At 35.9% G+C, this 19,427-nt stretch overlaps 1 long non-coding RNA gene across 4 annotated transcripts; it reads left to right on the top strand.

Annotated features, from left to right (window-relative positions):
* The first annotated feature begins 38 nt into the window (after positions 1-38).
* On the top strand, positions 39-4,904 carry LOC102899218. 4 transcript variants are annotated; one of them, XR_006588871.1, is made up of 4 exons: positions 39-412; positions 546-2,030; positions 3,348-3,479; positions 4,693-4,904. It is a non-coding gene; the product is annotated as an uncharacterized LOC102899218 (long non-coding RNA). The 4 variants fall into 4 exon arrangements; XR_441706.5 differs by having other exon boundaries at positions 65-1,421; positions 1,528-2,030; XR_441705.4 differs by having other exon boundaries at positions 76-412; positions 1,528-2,030.
* The last annotated feature ends 14,523 nt before the right edge of the window (positions 4,905-19,427 follow it).

Raw genomic sequence — 19,427 nt, 5'->3', positions numbered from 1 at the left:
CCCAAAAATAAATAAACGTTGAAAAAAAAATTAAAAAAAAAAAAAAGAGTGAGCAAGTGAAAGCATTTCCTTTAAGAAATTGCTCTTTCAGAGGCAGTTGGTTTATGTAAACTTAATCTGGGATGGCAGAACCCTGAGGAGTAACTGATGAGGTAAAGAAAGCTCCAGAACCCTTAGCAATATTCCACCCCCAACTGCCATCTAGAGTAAAGGATGATTGGAAATGGGGGCCCCCATGATGTCTTAGAGGATTGGAAGAGAACTGTGGTCATCCACATATCTGAGCACCATGAACAGACTAGCTACAGGATCAGTGCACCCTGCCGTAAAAAGCCAGCTGCAATGAAACACTTTTGAATGGAGAAGCATCTGGAGGTTGAAGATATCAGAGAAGCTTCCCGCTGGTCTGGAAGTCAGTACTGGGGCATCCTTTCTTGGGCAGAGATGGGGGTGGATTGAGATATGCTTTCAATGAGGAGGAAGAGAGTATGGAAGGAAGACTAAATCACTTAAGTGGAGAAAGGCTAAAGTTATTTTCCTTTCAGAGGAGATCAGTTATGCCTGAGGAAACAAAACCTACAAATAACCAAAGCACTCCCTGGTAGGGGCCTTACGCCCACCACCATTTTTGCGAGGTAACTTTGCCGTGCATTCACTATCTACCTGAGTGATGGCTGCTGTCTTCTATGTTGGTTTATTTTCTGTCTCACCTTTGCTTATCTGTGATGATCTGGAAAGTGGACAGTAGCATGAGAAATCACCTAATCTTAAGAAAGAGGAAAATGCAACCCAGAAAATTATTGCCTAAAGTGAGATTAGAATTTCTTGACTTTTAAAAGACTGGGCTGGAGCAAACCTAGATATCAAGAAAAATTCTCTTCAGTAAGAGCTGATATGATAAAACCTGAAATTATGTATCATGGGGAATAAGTTGTAGGTAGGTTGGTGGTTGGTAGACATAAGGTATACATTTTATTCTAGTTTTGGATCATATCAAGATCATGAGGCTATTTTCTCAGGGGGGAAAACATGTCCTACCTAACAAGTCTCTCTATTAGATGGGGAATGTGATGGAGTAAGGGGAATGGCAAAAGAAAGACATTGATTTGGAGGGGGAGGGGCACTTGCTTGCTGGGCGCAGAGAGGACTGAGTAGTTAACTGTCAGCGGCAAAAATAACTGCCATCCTGGGAGGTGAAAGTGTGGGGAGGGGGACAGAATGGAGCACACATCAGAGCTCCGTGGGCAAAAGCTGCTCTCATGAGGAAGCCACACTGTTTCTGACCCAATCTAAAGAGTGGCCTGGTGAACAAGGCGCTCTGTGCTTTTGGTTCCTACCAGTGATGGCTGGGAATAAAGAAGGTTAGAACAAAAGAAAACATCTTGCTTCCCTGCCAATTCCAGGCTTTCACCAAAGCTGAGGTCTGCATTTGCAAGTCTCTAGCACTGTGCCTGAGAATTTCTAACTATTCAATACCTGTGTGTGTGTGAAAACATAAAATTTTGTTCTCCATTTTTTTCTTCTCAGTTAACCTGGCTATAAGATGATTCCTGTGCTATAGCTGCTGGAGGTAGCCTGATCAAAAAACACCGCAATTGTGGAGATGATTGATTCTTCTTTTTATCACCTGTAATACCCCTATCTTTCCTCCATGTAACCATTAAAGGGAGCAGTTGTGTACAAAATGTATTATACACAGGTCCCACGCAGAGGAGTTAGAGGGAGGATTTAATACACAAGAAAAGAGGTTCCTGGTGTCCTGAGGGGAAGTTCCCTCCCTGCTGGCTACGTGAGTGGGCTAATCTTCAGCCCCCAAATGAGGCCTATATGGAAAAGGATGACATCGAGCAAAGGGCATAGGTGGAAACTCCCTCCCTACAACACATCATCTGCTACTCTCAGCTCAAAGGTTTAAAGAGAGCAAGAAGATTTACTTCAGATGGTCCGTGTCCCTGTCACCATCCCCATCTCCATTTCTGACAGGAGTGTACAGGGAGGTGAAAAGAAGGTGGCTGTCATTGGGAAACAAGGTAAGGGCTTGAGGATTAAGAGGACAGCTTTGAACTGGGCTCAGCAAGCTCACTGCGTCCAATAGAGGTCCTGCCATGTCTTCAGTGGCCAAGTAAAACTCTCAGCTTGCTGTTCTCTGGTTTCCTAGGATACTGGAGTTTTCTCGTGAATTACTGAGGATAATGCAATTTAACCTAAGGAAGAAACATTTGTAGGAACTTATCAAGGTTATGGTGAAACTGGGTTTTACTATTTCCTGTTCTTTACTAGGACCATGTGTGCAAAAGGGACATGCTGTTAAGCAGAAGATATTAAGAAAAGTGGAGGAGAGAGAAAGATACTAGAATGCTTGACAAAGAGAATCAGAAGGCCTGTAGATTACATGGGGGCAGGGGATAAGAAAATATGGCTATGATTTCAAGTGGCACTCTGGATAGATAAATTCTTCAGATAAAAATCTGGGTATCAGAAAGCATGCTGGGATAAACACGGTGAAATGTCACTCAAGAATTAAGTGTAGAGCATCCCCTTGCTTCCCAAACCGTCTTTCAACATGGCCACTTCCTATACATACAATGGCTATGGGGCTTGGGGAAAGTCACTCTAGTTGCTGGTTAGGTTAAATTCTGAAAAATATTCCACCAAAAACAAAAAAGTAGCATGAAGATCAAACATAAAGAGTAAAATAAAATAGAAGAACTTGTTACATAGTGTATACAACCTCACCACTTTTGTAGTCATTATACTTTAGAAACTGAGGATGTCTGAAATTTAACCTAAGAATTTCTTTTAAGTGTGTATCAGCTGAGGATTTTCCCCATTTGTTCTCTGGGTCCTGTCTTGAGAGAACCATTTCTACTCTCACTGTTCCAGGGGCACCTGGACAGAAGTAAATAATAAGGGAACAGATAGTAATTTAACAAGGAGTTAGAACAGTGATGTTCAGGTACAGATGCCCAGGAATCACTCTGTCTGTAACGGAACAGCAAAAATGACAGAAACCACTAAGATAAGTAATGATCAAACAGGAGAAAGAAGGTTCAGAGGACAAAGAAAAGAGAAAGGAAGGGGTGGGATTTCTAGGAAAGAGCATAGCCCCCTCCAGAGGAGAGGTAGGGTTCTAAGGACAGAGCTGAGCTGTCACAGGCTGAAACAGAGGGTGACTGTCAGGCCTTCATGACCTCCTGACGGAAGGGTACTGGGTCTGGTGTGCTGAGCTGAGTCAGGTTGGCCTCTGCTAACACCTTGATAGGAGAAAAGAAAGCAAGCACTATGTCCAAATGGCATTCCTATAGATGAGAAAATCAAAGTAAAAGACATGTTTTCTTTCTCCTCAGAGAATACATACATAGGAAATTAAATGGTAGTGAATGAATAATGCTAAAGGCTAGAAAAAGTTGTAGAGAAGCAAAGAGAGGCCGAGAGCTGAGCCCACCGCAGAGGAGATGCCCACCATTGCTGGATAATTTGTAAGTCCCTCCTAAGTGGGAAATCTAAGCCTACCTAGAAATCTGATTTCAGCCCAGGTGGTGGCTCCTGCCCCTGATTAGAATGCTTATCCCAGCTCAGAGATGTTCCTGGAAAAGTAATGAGGCACTGGCTTCCATACAGATTTTTATATCCAGGAAGAAAATAAAATTAATGGCATACAGAAACTTATAACGACTCAAGGCAATTATTTCTGAGAATATTTAGTCTCAATATTTCTTAAGATCTCAGAATTAAATCAGGTATCCTGGAAATTTCAACTGTCATTGAGTGGGGAGTTATCTTGTTTTAAAAGCTGCTACCCATGTGGAACTCAGGTGTATATGGAAATACATGCAATTGATTGCTTAATCTTAACATTTTTGTCCCAGCTCTCACAGTTCAAGTGTTGTGAGAAACAGTTATTGATTGTAGAAGCCAAAGGACTGGACAGTGTCTTCTCTTTCTATGAGTACTTGACTCTGCAGCGATCTTGAACCCCCTTGAAAGAAAAGGACTTCTCAATTTTCTTGTGCCTCTTGCCAAGAATCTCTGAGGATTTCTGAGATTGATCACTTAGATATTTGCCTGCTTTATGCGTCTTTCCATGTTTACATCCTTAAAGTAATTGAGGCTTAGAGACCAGAATGTGCCTGGCACTCAAGAGCGTGGAAAAGGCAGCCTTGAGTTACAGACTGGCAGAGACTGGCAAAGAACGGAAGGCTCCCCTACCTTGTGGTGTCCCACTGCCTTTGCCCCCAAAGATGAGATTGCCTTTGCTATCAAAAGAAGCAGAAGGGGCTTAGATTTGATATTTCCAAGTCGTGTCTTCGGTTGTCTGGAACCAGGAAGAAAGATGTGTAGTCCCTTCCTTGGGAACAAGGCCATAACGTCCCTAGATGGGAAGAGGGCGACCAAGATGCCTCGGGGTGGGAAGGTCACGGAGCATCCCCCAGCATAATTAGGCTCAGGACTTGAGGTTGTAAACAGGACGTCTTTGAAACAGGTAACTGAGACAGTTGGAAAAGGGGGAAATTTACCTATCTCTAACAGTAGAAATTGTCTGTTACTGGCTTCTGCAGGAACCAAAACTCTTACATGTTACGGATACCTGAGTACTGGTCACAGTAAGAAAGGATCAGATTTGTTAGAGTTCTGCTATTAACCAACCTGCTCTAAAACTGGTTTTCTTAGTAAAATGTTTTATCTTTGCAGATTTTGGAAACAGGGCCGAGAATGGGAATCTGATTTTCTGGCAAAAAACCCTAATCTATAATAAGAGGCTATGTTACCTTAGCCCAACAGAGGTCTATATCCTGAAATCATAAAGGTTCAGAAGACCAGAATACAAGCCCAGTGTTCAGGTCAAGAGAACAAGATCCTTGGAATCAGACACACTGGAATAAAAATTGAAATTCTTTCACTTATTATTAGATCTTATATGATTTCCTTGCTTTCCTATACCTCACTGTTCTCATTTGCAAAACAGGGATAATGAGAGATACAAGTACTTGTAACTGTAAAATGTATCACATATGTACCTAAAATACTTCACTCAGTGTACTGCATACAGTACATTTTCTTTTTTTTTTTTATTAATTTTTTTTTATTTTTGAGAGACAGACCACAAGTGTGGGAGGGGCAGAAAGAGAGTGAGACACAGAACCCAAAGCAGGCTCCAAGCTCCAAGCTCCAAGCTGTCAGCACAGCCCCCCACAGGGTATGAACCGACAAATCGTGAGATCGTGACCTGAGCTGAAGTCAGACACTTAACTGACTGAGCCACCCAGGCGCCCCCGTACAGTACATTTTCTAAACTGTAGCTATTTTATTAGTAGTCCTAAAATGCTCTTCAGAGTATTATTTCCAGAAATGGTTATTATAGGTCATAATTCTTTGATAATGTAAGATGAGATTTTAGGTGGCAAACGGGAATGGTGAGAGATATGGGAACAATCTCTCAGGTGAAACCTGACTGAAGAATCTGGTAATGGTGGGACTTGAGGAAATAGATTCAAGTCTGAAGGCTCTTTGTATGATTGCAGAATCCTATTTTGGAGGATACGTACAGGAACAGAGGAACTTACAAGTAGTCAAATTTTAGTATCCTGTAAAGGAATTCAACAGAATTTGTGATGTGGATGAGCATAATCATTAACATTTTAATTTAGATATGCACTTTACAAATTATAAATAAAATCAGCATGCTCGTAGTTTATGCACACACTTCTAATTCACTGAATATAACATAGATAATATTAAGGGAATTCACTATTATTCATATGAATGACTTTAATGCCTGTATAATATACATACTGTTTAGTGCCTTCTATATACAGTCACCCTCCTAGAACAACACAATCATGGTCCCTGTTCTCAAAGAGCTTACATTCTGTTGTAGAAGACTGACTATACAATTAGTTAAGAAGTAGTCTTTGTTATTAAGGAAATAAAAATCTATTTGGTCATCAGTGGCCCCTTTTCTTACTCAAGTGTATGCTGACTTCCCATTCTCCCTTTGTCCTATTATTTCCTTCATAATCTACTCTGACAAACAATTGATACATTACTCTCTTTTTTGGTAACTTCTAAATATCCCAAGCAAAAAGTTGATCTTGTGTGTGTGTATATATATGCATATATGTTAAACATTGCATATATGCATATATGAATTAGAAAACAAGTATATATGTATATATATATTATACATACATTAAACATATATATGAAACTATATACAACTCACTTGCTGTGTGGGTGTGCGTATCTAGGTTGGTTGAAGACAAGAGATTTTCCTTAGATTCAACTTCCCATTCTAAGAGCTTAACTGTTTTATTCACAATAATAGTTTTTTATTGTTGAATGAAAGCTTTGCGATTCATTATAAATGATCAAATAAAATACAATAATGTTCTGATGTGATAGTATGTAAGTTTTACCTATCTCTACACTTTTAAAAGGTTTTGTGAAGCCAGCTAAAAAAATAAAGCCAGCTAAAAAAATGGTTAGAAAAAAATATATTTTAAAGCAAGAGAGAATATCTCTTATGAACTCAGTAGAGAGCAGAATGCCGTGTCCGCTGCCCAAGGACTTCTTCAAATTTGTTATCTACCTATAAGGTCACACAAAACCAGTTTTAAAAAATCTTGATCTGATATATGCCTATAAAGAAGAAAGGATGACAGTCCTCAGCAGTCACAGCAATAACTTAATTTACTTAAGGGAGAGAGATAAATGACAGGTGGAAAAAATTTCTGTCAAGCTGGGGAGACCTTGAGATAAAAGTGAAACTTTTTTTTTTTGGAATCAAAGGTCAGATCCTTAGTAGTTTTAAGAAGCCCTCCTTGATGGTTTCATTTCTAGGTGTCAAAATGAAATTGGGTGACTCTGGAATTTCCTCTCAGTTTTAATGAAATCAGAATCTCAAATAGAGGAGGCAAAAAGACCAAGAAGTTTGAAAACTGCTAAGCATTAGGTTCAAATTATGGATAATTTTAAAATAAGTTAAATACCTTTGTCTTTACTTTGACGACCTATTGCCAATATTGGGAAATTTCTACAGTCCTTGAACGTATACTAGATTTGGTTAAACTATGTGAAATTATTACAGCATGTTTATTCACTCTAAGCTTGTCATTGGCTATTATGTGTCATTGTGTACCATTCTGGGTCTTAATATTTTAGTGGAATGGAGTAATCATTCAAATCTCAAAAATAATTATGCACTGTGATCAATGTCATGAAGGTTAAACACAGAACACTGTGGACAACAGAATGGGAATAAATGTGTTACTGATTTCAGGAAAATTCTTTTTAAGAAAATGAACCTCAACAAAAATGGATAATATAGCTGGAGCACAGGCAAGAGATTGTTAGGGACCATCTTGGCTCACACTTGTAGGCCATGAAAAGGATTTTATTTTTTATATAATAAATCAGGCAGAATTTTAAGCAGTGCTTTGACTTTTTGACCATGTTTTAATAAAATCTTTATGCATAAAAAAACTAAGACAAACAGGGTAAAAGTCTCATTTGAAGCTCAAGAATTTTACAAAGGAAAACGACACATTAAGCAAAATGAATAATCTGTAAATTACCTCTAATTAAAAACAAAACAAAACAAAAAACTTTGGCTTCTGAATATGTCCATTTCTGCCTATTGAATTTAAACCTCTATAGTGAATAGTAAGAGGTAAAACTAGAGATGCACAATCATCCCAGAAAATAAACGTTGCAGGGAGTAGGAGAGCATAGCGGGAGATCTCCAAGAGTTACAGTCCTGAAATATTAATTATCCAGATAAAATAGACATTCCTTTTTTTCAGTTATTGGTATTTCATTACAGTATTATTTGGAAGAAAAAAAAAGACTTTGGAAACCTATGTTTCTCAACAGAACTAGTAGGCGACTCTCAGTCCTACAACCCCCTCTCAAGTGGGCCATCCAGTGTAGCTTTCAGGCTTCAAGCACTCAAGGGACATTTAAAGATAGTTGGTCATTGGGGCGCCAGGATGGCTCAGTTGGTTGAGCGTCCGACTTCAGCTCAGATCATGATCTTGCAGTTTGTAAGTTGGAGCCCCGTGCGGGGCCTCCATGCTGACAGTTCAGAGCCTTGACCTGCTTTGGATTCTCTGTCTCCCTCTCTGTCTGTCCCTACCACTGCTCACTCTCTCAAAAATAAACATTAAAATCTTTAAAATAGTCACATACTTGACCATTAAGTAAACCTCAACAAAACCAAAGGATTGGTATCATCAAAACACAACAAAATTTGGGAGCGACAACTAAAATCATATGCAATATGTATTATAGAAGCATTTTTAACATTAAGTACTTCTAAATGATTCCTAAGTCAAAATATAATGGGGAATTTAAATATTTTGAATTGACTCACAATAAAAACACTGTCAATTGTGGGATATAGCTAAAGCAAATAAATAGGGAAACTTTTAACTTTAAATATGTAAAAAAAAGTTTAATAATCAGTGAGTTGAGTTTCAACTTAAGGAAAAGAGCAATAGAGCAAATCCAAAAAAATGTAATGTAGAATAGACATTCTTGAAAGTCTTAATCTGTGTCCATAGGATATTGTCATTCCTATTATTTTCTTTCTTTTGAATTTCCATATCATATATTACAATCATAATGTGTTTAATCCATTTCTAATTAAAGGCCATCACTAAAACAGTGAAAGTGTGTTATTAGGAAATGTGAGAGCAGACAAAATTGAACTATCTTAGGCCTTTAACGAAATCACATTTAACTATACCTGTGCTTTGTCACCATATTTCCCTTCTATTACATATGTACTCTTAGTAGCCAGAGAAGAATGCCATGTTTGCAGAACTTGGGGAGTTTCTTATCTACCTTCCCCTTTTGCCCTTACTTTCTTTTTCCCATAAATATTCTGCCCTACCACCAGATCCATTGCCGGGTATAAGGATGTATTTCCACAGGTCAGCCACATTTTCTCAAACAGTTCAGTTAAAATTTCAAATACATGCTTGGAAGATTATAAAATTACATTAGGTATGTGGTTATAGTTTTAATAACATAAAGGAATCAGAAAATAATCATTACCGGCCGCCTGGGTGGCTTAGTTGGTTAAGTGTTCGATTCTTGATTTTGACCTAGATCATGATCTCACACTTAGTGAGTTTGAGCCCCACTTGGACCTGTCAGCGTGAAGCCTGCTTGGGATTCTCTCTCTCTCTCTCTCTCTCTCTCTCTCTCTCTCTCTCTCCCTCTCTCTCTCTCTCTGCCATTCCTGCACTCTCCCTATCTCAAAATGAATAAACTTTAAAAAATAAAAAATAAAAGTATTGTCTCACTTCTAAAAAATAATCATCTTTTTAAAAAAATATCTTGAGAGAGAGAGAGAGAGAGAGAGAGAGAGAGAGAGAGAGAGAGAGAATGAGCGGGGGAGGGGCACACAGAGAGAACGAGGATCAGAAGTGGGCTATGTGCTGACAGCAGAGAGCCAAATGCCAGATACCAGGCTCAAACTCACGAGCTATGAGATCATGACCTGAGCTGAAGTCAGACCCTTAACCAAGTGAGCCATGCACACCCAGTCATCATTACCTTTCAAGACTATACTTTAATACCTATGATAACAACTTTTTTTTGTTGACCAACTGCCATGAGTCAACCTGTGGCATTATGATTTTAATTAACTTTGTGATGTAATACTGCCATTTTTTCCATAAGCAAATGGAGGTCAGGGACTTTATTTTACTTGTCAAACTAGTTATACAGCCTAGATTTGAAGCTAGGTTTGTCTTCTTTCATTGTACCGTTCATCATACCTTTAACTTTCAATTTGGATTACACAATTCCTTTGGATTCCACTCTATTTCCATCCAGCTTATGTCTTTAACTCCATGCCTTTTCTTATTCTCTTATTCATTTTCATCATTGACTGTTTTCTGTTTCTAGACATAGGCATGAGAAGGTCTCCTACACTTAAGCATGCTCTGGCCATGATTTTCATTGTAACTTATGAAACTGTTGCTCTGATTCTTTGCCCATCTCTAACTAGACATAGTCATAGAACTGTATATACCATTAAATAAATGTATCCCCAAAATGTGTTACATAGACCACTACTACTCCAATGAAGTGTTCCTTAAAAATGAGATGTGAAAATTAAATAAGTTTAAAAAATTCTGCTTTATATATACCTTTCTTCATGTCAGTTTATCTCCAGTAAACATTGGCATATTAGATTGTTATAGACATCATATAGTAAAATATTTCACCCATCTTAAAGAAAACTTTGATCATAGAGAAATGTTGCTTATTTGAAAAAAAAAAGTTTCCTAGATTTCTCTCTCTGCTCTCCTTACTGGTACCCCTTGGCAGTATGCTCAGAGTTTATTGAGCTCACATTACTACATGGGTTGGAGAAGGTTAGAAATAGTTATCTGAAAGACATATGTCTTTTTTTATGTGTGTAACCATGGGAAATTAAACATTTAACCTTCATTAGATTTCTATGCATTCACAACCTATTCACCTAGTTAATACAAGTATTTTAGATGTCACAAATGATCTTCAAGTTGCTTTCCCATTTATTTTATCTTTATTTTTTTTCAGTTTACTTTGAGAAAGAGAAGTGGAGGCAGGGGCAGAGAGAGAGAGTGAGAGAGTCAATCTTAAGCAGGCTCCAGGCTATTGGCCAAGAGTCAGATGAGCCATGCAGGTGCCCCTTCCATGATCCTAAATGTGTGTTTTCTGAAGGGGTAGAAAATTGAGGGTTATTTTTGAAATGCGTATGTTATGCTCAAGTTGCTACACAGGAAACATGAAAAATTACAAAATGAACAAGGGGCAGTTATCTCTCTCAAACATATTTGATTTATGACACAAGAGTAATCTGTCCTGGGAGCATTATCAAAATAATTATAATCTTTTTATATTTTTCTTTCGACAATAGCAAAAAAAATGACTCAAAAATCAATAAACAACTAGACCAGCAATCTAGGTGTTGATTGATTTAGAAACTATTTATCTCTACATAATCCTACGCAAACAATTATTGCCTAAATATATGCAAACTCAAATCCAAGATTCCACCAAGAGAATTATTGATTTCTCTGAAAAAAGAGAATATGTGCGGCAGGGCATGACCAACTAGATGTACTTCTTCTGAGCAATTGACAGGTCATGACCCTTCTCTGTGGAGATCTGTGCGAAGCATTCATGTAAATTCTATTGCATTTGTGACTGGTCACCCATAGAAAATAATTATATATGTCTGAATGTGAAGTGATCTCATTATCCTATTAAACATGGCTTGAGAATAAACCATAACTAGTGAAGTTTACTCTACAGCAAGATGCACAAAAATACGCAGGAAGGCTTTTTCACAGTGTTTGAGAGAGAAATATAAATAGTTGAATCTTGCATGAGAAATAATTCACCCAGTCTACAGAAAGGCTCAAGACAAGATACACTTAGACAGTAATGTTTAAGTACTTACTCTTTGGAAACAATGGTCAAAAAGAAATACACTTATTCCAAGAGAAAGGAAAAGACAAAGTTCTCTTAGTGGGTTGAAGTGGGCCTATAGCTGCTTTTAGCCATGTATGTTTAATCCAAGAGAAATGTTCACAAGGGTCTAGAGTAGAGAAACACTGGAGGCAGGGAGGCAGTCTAAGAGGCCAGTAGAGACCACAGCATCTCTTACTATTGTTACAATAAAGGTAACTTTGTATAATCTCTTCCTTGATTTGTACTAAATGTTCTGTTGTTAATTGTATACCATTCATAGGTAGAAACAAAATGGTCAGTGATTGATTTGAGCCAGAGGAGCTCATTTCCGCATATTTGGATTCAGTAGGTCTTCATAATTCATGCATATATTCATATGAATTATTCATATATGTATATAATTTCTTTATATGATATTGATAGTTTGATATAGTATATACTGAGTAATTATTTGAAATAATAGCAAAGTTGCCTGATATAAATGTTATGTTTTTAAGTCTATTATTTGATCACCCTTATAAAAAGATCTTAAAATTGATCCTACATTTTTTTTTAATTAGGCAATATCCTGTATAGTTTTCTCACTACATAAATAGCAATTATTTTATTTATCACTCATGTTATCATCCATGTAGTATTTTTACCTCCTCCTTTTCATATACTCATTAAAAATTTTTTTGCTACTTGCACACAAGATAGCATCTGGTGCTGGGAATTTCCCTTAATCAACTCTCTGCCTAATAGAAGAAATAAAATGTTCATAAATATTTATTTTACAGTATGATAAGTGACATAAAAAATTAATGCACATAGTGCAACTGAAGCAAAATAGATGAATGTCTAAATAAGACAGGGTAAAGTTTTCTAGAAAGCTATAAGCTATATGGAAACCTTAAGCTATAGCTTCAAGCTATAGCTTGAAGCGTAGATAGGAGGTAATGTTATGGAGAGAGAAAACCAGCAAAAGGGTCTGAGACAGCACAGAACGCTTGTTGAAGAAAGGAAGACTCAAGAGTGGCATGCTTGAGAACTGGAAGATACAGCCCTCTGACCAAAGAACAGAGGGGTGAATGATAAGAGAGCGTTACTGTAAGCTCCATAGCACTATGAGAGTTGCAGGTTGAAATCCGTGAAGGAAAAATATAGAAAGCATTTTGTTTGGCTTCATTTCAGCCAAACATTTTTCAAAATTTCCTCTATAACTGAAGTGTTTAGTCCAGGTCGGTCCCCAAGCCTTAACCATATCTGTGTGTTCACATGTGTTTCCTCTGCAGTACTTTTTCACCTCCGTCCACATTTTCATAATCAAATAAATACATACAGAGCAGGGATGCACAAATAAGGCCCATTGGCTCATTTCACTCTACAGTGCTCACTGATTTTTCTGTTTTGTTTCTATAATGAATTTAAGGCTGAAAATCAGGAGACCCTGTCTCTAATTCCAGCCAATTAGAATCTCTAATTCTCCAGCCAAGGCTGGAGACCTTGAGACAAAGTGTCTTCTTTTTGACATTATATAAATATGAACAGGTGGTTATCCAAGGTGTTTGCATTGCAGTCCTTTGTTAAAATAACACACTGCAATCTAATATGTAAAACAGATGAAGCTCAACATCTCTGGTCAAAGCAGCATGGGAAGGTCATAAGCTTTGGGTATCACTTCTGCACTGGATTACTCTTGAGTCACTTTCTCAGGATACATAAAACTCAGATACACACAGATGGAAAACCCTTCGAGCCAACTGCTTCCCAGATTGTTTATTCACCTCCAGTCTGACAGCTCCAGTTAATATTTAATTCTATGTTCTCCATGTCCACAAACTCTTCTCTATTGACTGTGGTCTACAGCACATGTTCTCTCTAGAAAGGACCTCAGGTACCACTGTTTCACCATTGTTTTGCAATGAAAGGAAGTTACATGGCCAAGGTTATAAAAATTATTTTAATATATGTACTTCTCCACGTAAGAGGCTCCACATAGTAGAAGGGAATCAATATTAAGGATTCCTGGTGGAGGAGTAGTCACTCCTGTAATGTTTCTCTGGTTTTTTCTTTTTTTTTTTCTCCATAAAGTTCTCACCTGTTATTCCCCTGATTCTTTGATGTCTGGTATAAATCTTGCACGTCTCCAATGGCACATCCCACAGACAAGTTTCCATAGTTTCTCCATTTGAAACAGATCATTCCCAAATTTGTTAATTATCAAAATCATTACTCAAGTGAATGAAATGTCTTATTTTCCACAGCTTTAACTGCATTGGATATTGTAAAGATATTTAACATTGATTAATCTTATGTGTATAATATTATTTCAGTGCTCTTTTAATTTGCTTTCACATATGACTATTAAAAATGAACAGATTTTCTTACATTTATTGACTATTTAGGCTTTCTCTTTTGTAATTTACTATTCATGTTCTTGGGCTGATTCATCAATACCTTTTGCTTTTTTAAATAAGTATTTTGGATATTTGATTTTGTTATCATTTGCATTGTGGCATTATTTTCGTTTGTATTTATGTCCATGTTATAAGAAAGCAAATTAGTAATTTTAATGTAATTAGATTATGTTCTTATAATGTCTTTTAAAAGTTATATTTGCTTTTCCCATTTTGATGTGGAATAGTCTATTTACCATCTGATGAGATAATTTGTTATATATATATATATATATATATATATATATATATATATAAAATTATATGGTATCACATCTGTTTATGTTTTTGTTATATTCTTTTATCTATTAGTTTAACTGCAGTGTTGAACAGTGTTTATTCATCAATTTTTATTATAAATCTTGATATCTCATAAGGAATTCTCCCCATCCATTCTGAATTTCATGAAAAACCCTGACAAGATTTGAACTGAAATTGTGTTGATTTTACCTAGATTAATTTTTAAAAGAATTGTTATTGTTTAGATACTGAATCTTCTCAATCAGCATGTAACTTCTGCTTATGCATAGGGCTTCTTTATGTTTTTGTTTTGCCTTGTTTTTTAATAATGCTTTGTAATTTTTTCCAGAAGTTCAGAAACATGTTAAAAAAATTTCATTTCTAGGTACCTTAGAGTTATTGTTGCTTTTAGGAAAGGGAATTTTTTTTCTAGTATAACTTAAAATGCTTACATTAATTAATATAATCAGATATTTGATCTGCTATTATATTTTGATATTAATAGACTTTCCAATGTTGAAAGTAATACATTTTGTTTTACATTATTTTTAATTTTTATTTAAAAAATACAGTAATTTCCCAGAAGTTTTCTTCAGACTATCAGTAAACCTCAGAGGCACCTACTCTAACTACAATACTAATTTTTATCATCATATTATCATCATATATTAGCTTTTCTATAGTTAAAAGTATAAATAATCTCTGTGGTTTATTCTGTTTTTCTTCTTTTGTTCAACACGATCCTTTTGGGATTCATCCATTTTATAATATGCATCAGGAGACTTTTTTTTTTAAATTCCAATGTAATTAACATACAGTGTTATATCAGTTTCAAGTGTACAATATAGTGATTCAACAATTCTATACATTATTCAGTGCCCATCGTGACAAGTGTGCTCTTAATTTCCTTCACCTAATTCCTCCATTCCCAGTACTCATCTCCTCTCTGGTGACCACCAGTTTGTTCCCTATATTCAAAAGTGTGTTCTGGGGCTTGTCTCTTTTTTTCTTTGTTTGGTTTATTAAATTCTGCCTATGAATGAAATTATATGGTATTTGTCTTTCTCTGATTGATTTTATTGCATTTACCATTATACCCTCTAGATCCATCCACAATGTTCCAAATGGCAAGATTTCATTCTAGTAGCACAAGTTTCTCATCAGCTCATCAGTCAGTTTTTTACATTTAGCCATTCTGATGGGTGTGTTGTATAATCTCATTGTAATTTTAATTTTCTTTTCCCTGCTGATAAAGATGTTGAATACCTTTTAGTATGCTTATTGATCATTTAGATATATTTATTTGTAAAGTGGTTTTATAAAATTTTGCCCCCTTTTTAAGTTGTAGTTTCTATCTCTTTTCTTGATGTCTAAAGTTCTTCATATACTCTGGATACAAGTCATTTTCAGATGTATTTATCTAGAATATCTTCACAAATTTTGTGGATTGTCATAATTTTATTATTTTCATCCCCAAACATTTTTTAATATCCATTAGAATTTTACTTTGTCGTATGGATTATTTAGTAGTTGCTTAATTAACAAATATTTGGGTGTTTTCTAATTACCTATCATTATTGAGTGTTAATATATTTCTACAAAGGTTGGAAACTATATATTTTATTATTCCTGAACTGGAATTTCTTGAAAATTGCTTTGTGACATACAATATATTTTGTTCAGTGTGTTGTGACTATATGAAAAGAATGTGTATTTTACAGTTATGTTTGTGGTATTCTATATATATCAAATAAGTCCACTTACTTAACAATGTTAATTTTTTTAAATTTACACTTTTCTCCCCTACCGTAAGAAGCATGTTAAATCCCTTTCATCATGATTTTTATTTTGTCTTATTTTTTTATGTTAATTTTTACTTTACATAATTGAAAACTATGCTGTGTGCCTCCAAACTTAGTCATATTGTTCTATTAACTATTTTATTATGGTAAAATATTCTGCTTTATCATTCATAATATTTCTTACCTTAAAGTCTCCCTCACCTGACATTAACAAAGACACCCTGATCTGCTTTTGGTATCTATTTTTCCGTCATTGTACTTTTCTTTATCATTTTGGTTTTGTATTTAAAATGTGTTTTTGAGGACTATTCATATTTTGGCCATTAAAACCTACTTAACGCAATGTTAACATAGTTATATTACCTTATCTTTAGTTTTTGCATGGTATTTTTAGTTTTTGCATGGTATTTTAAAAAATTTTATTTAATTTTCAACCTATCTTTTTAAAGTTGTTTCTTATAAGTAGGATGTCAGGTTTCCCTTCTCTCTCCCTTTCTCTTTATCCCACCCTATCTCTGTCTTTTAGTTGGTCACTTAACTCATTCATATTTAATGTTATTATTCATACAGTTGGGTTTAAGTCTATCATCTTGCTATTTGTTTTCTATTTGTCACATCTGTCCTTCACTCCTTGATTCCTTCTTTCTTAAACTTTTTAATTTTTTTTTTTTATTTTTTTCAACGTTTATTTATTTTTGGGACAGAGAGAGAGAGAGAGAGCATGAGTGGGGGAGGGGCAGAGAGAGAGGGAGACACAGAATCGGAAACAGGCTCCAGGCTCTGAGCCATCAGCCCAGAGCCTGATGCGGGGCTCAAACTCACGGACCGTGAGATCGTGACCTGGCTGAAGTCGGACGCTTAACCGACTGCGCCACCCAGGCACCCCGATTCCTTCTTTCTTATATTCTTATATATTTCCTAGATTCAGGTTTTTATTTAAATTCCAGTTAGTTAACATATAGTGTAGTACTGGTTTCAGGAGTAGAATTTAGTGATTCACCATTTCATATAACATGCAGTGCTTATCACAAGTGTTCTCCTTAATGTCCATCACCCATTTAGCCCATTCCCCACCCACCTCCCCCAGCAACCCTTAGTTCTCTATTTAAGAGTCTGTTTTATGGTTTGCCTCTATTTTTTCCCTATGTTCATCCTTTTCATTTCTGAAATTCCACATGTGAGTTAAATCATACGGTGTTTGTCTTTACCTTGTGATCTAGTAATTATACACCAAGATATTTACCCAAAGGATTAGAAGGGATACATGCACCTTGATGTTTATAGCCGCAACATAAACAATAGCCACGTTATGGGAAGAGCCCAAATGTCCATCTGCTGATGAATGGATAAAGAAGATGTGTGGTGTGTGTGTGTGTGTGTGTGTGTAAACATTTCAGTCATAAAGAAGAATGAAATCTTGCCATTTGCAACAGTGTGGATGGAGCTAGAAGGTATTATGCTACACAAAATAAGTCAGAGAAAGACAAATACCATATGTATTCTTTTATATTAATCAAGTTGCTTTTAGTATTCTATTTGACCATCTCTATTAGCATTTTGGTAATATCTTCATCATTTATTAGTGGTTTATCATATTATTTCAAAATTTGTTAATTTATTGCTGACATCCTAACTACTAGTTTTATCTCATCCCAAACAATAAAAGAAGTTTGTAACAATTGAAATTCATTTATCCCTTTTAAAAATCCCAACTGAATGTGGTAGAAACCTTCAAATATATTGTCATTATGGTTGCTGCATGTATTCTTTTTTATTCAGTTCTCTGCCATTTCTTAAAGTGTAGATTCTAATACTATCTTATTGCATAGATATGAATTCTCATCCAGAATTAGCATTTCTCAACCTAATGAACTGCATTCAATGTTCTCAAAGTTCAACTTACTGACTGCAAGTTTTCTTGACTTTGTTTTCTTATTTTTATTTATTTAGAGAGAGCATGTATACATGAATGGGGGAGGGCAGAGAGAGAGAGGGAGAGAGAGAGAATGCCAAGCAGGCTCCACACTGACATGGGACTCGAACTTATGAACTATGAGATCATGACCTGAGACGAAATCAAGAGTCTGAACACTTAACTCACTGAGCCACCCAGGTGCCTATTGACTTTGTTTTCTTGAGAATATCTTTGTTCACTTTCATGCTTAAAGGAAATATTTCCATCAAGTATGTGTAATACATTGGCAAATTATTTCCCTTAATCTTAATATTTTCAATGTGTTATATTATGGTATATATAGTACTTAAGTGTGAGGAATAAGGTTAGGAATTCCCTGACCTTGCATTGATGGGTTAACAAGGCATAAAGAATTAGAAAGCCATAGGATGAACACACCCAAGTTTGGGTAAACAAGGTTAGGTAAACAGGGCAAAGGCCCCCAGTATAGGACAAAGATATAGGAATAGAAAAGCCTCAGGATGAAAGCATCAAAAATGAGGTAAACAAGATTAAGTATTCGGGGTGGAAATGTCTCCCCAACTTAGCACAAAAGCAGAAAGCTGCTTTCACAGGAAGAAAGGACAAAAACAAGAAAACAGGACTTGAGATCACAGCAGGGCAAAGTTGCCCAGAGTGGAGCTAATTAACAAAAGAAAGGTGCCTTGTTGACCCTGAGGTAGCATGCTCTGTCTTTCTTGTCCCCTAGGCAATGTTAGGTAAACAGAGGTAGTGCCTCTTGGCTGCCATAAACAACCTTCTGCCCAGTACTAGAATTTTGTTTTGTATTGACCCCAAACCCTAACACTGCATACCGCATATCTTCAAAACCCCCTTTCTCCCACACCCATGAGTTAATGATCATGGTTTCATTGTCATTTTGTGCACATCCATCACGCTTGTAAGCCTTCTGATCCTAATAAAAATGGAGCAGGAACCTTTACTTGGGACTCTTGTCTTCTCCCAGATGTTAGCCTCTCTTGCATGTCAATCCTATATCTGCTCTCTTGCTGGACAAGAGAGAACTCCAGACCCAGAGTCTCCGACACTTAAGAAATTGTTTTTTTAATTGTATCCCCATTTTCTAATATATGTACTTTTGTATATGTAGTATAAATTCTAAATTCAATTACATTTGATTGGCAGTGATATGAAGAAAGGTAAAGGTGAAAAAACTGAAGGAAAGAGTTGATATATAAAATATATGTTAAAGATGTGAAACATTTCTTAAATTCATATAAAACATCAGTTAGCAATCTTTGTTGAAAAATATTTTCTTTGTGGCAAGTAGGATTATATCATAAGCAAGCTATAGAATAAGTAGGCAATTGAAATCATTTTGGAAATTTACTCTATAATTATCCTCAAGAAATTTAAACCAGCCCCTGTTCATTTCTTTTTTAAACATATAATTTAATAACGTATAAATTATAGTATGTCACCATAAAAATTAACTGAAATGCATTATCTGAATATTATGAGTGAACAAAATTTGAAGTAGGATAACAATTAAGAAGCAGA

The sequence above is a fragment of the Felis catus genome, chromosome D4, assembly GCF_018350175.1.
Source record: "Felis catus isolate Fca126 chromosome D4, F.catus_Fca126_mat1.0, whole genome shotgun sequence".
Classification (NCBI taxonomy): Eukaryota; Metazoa; Chordata; class Mammalia; order Carnivora; family Felidae; genus Felis; species Felis catus.
The sequence above is the reverse complement of the archived record's forward strand: the minus strand, read 5'-3'. Positions and strand labels throughout refer to the sequence as shown.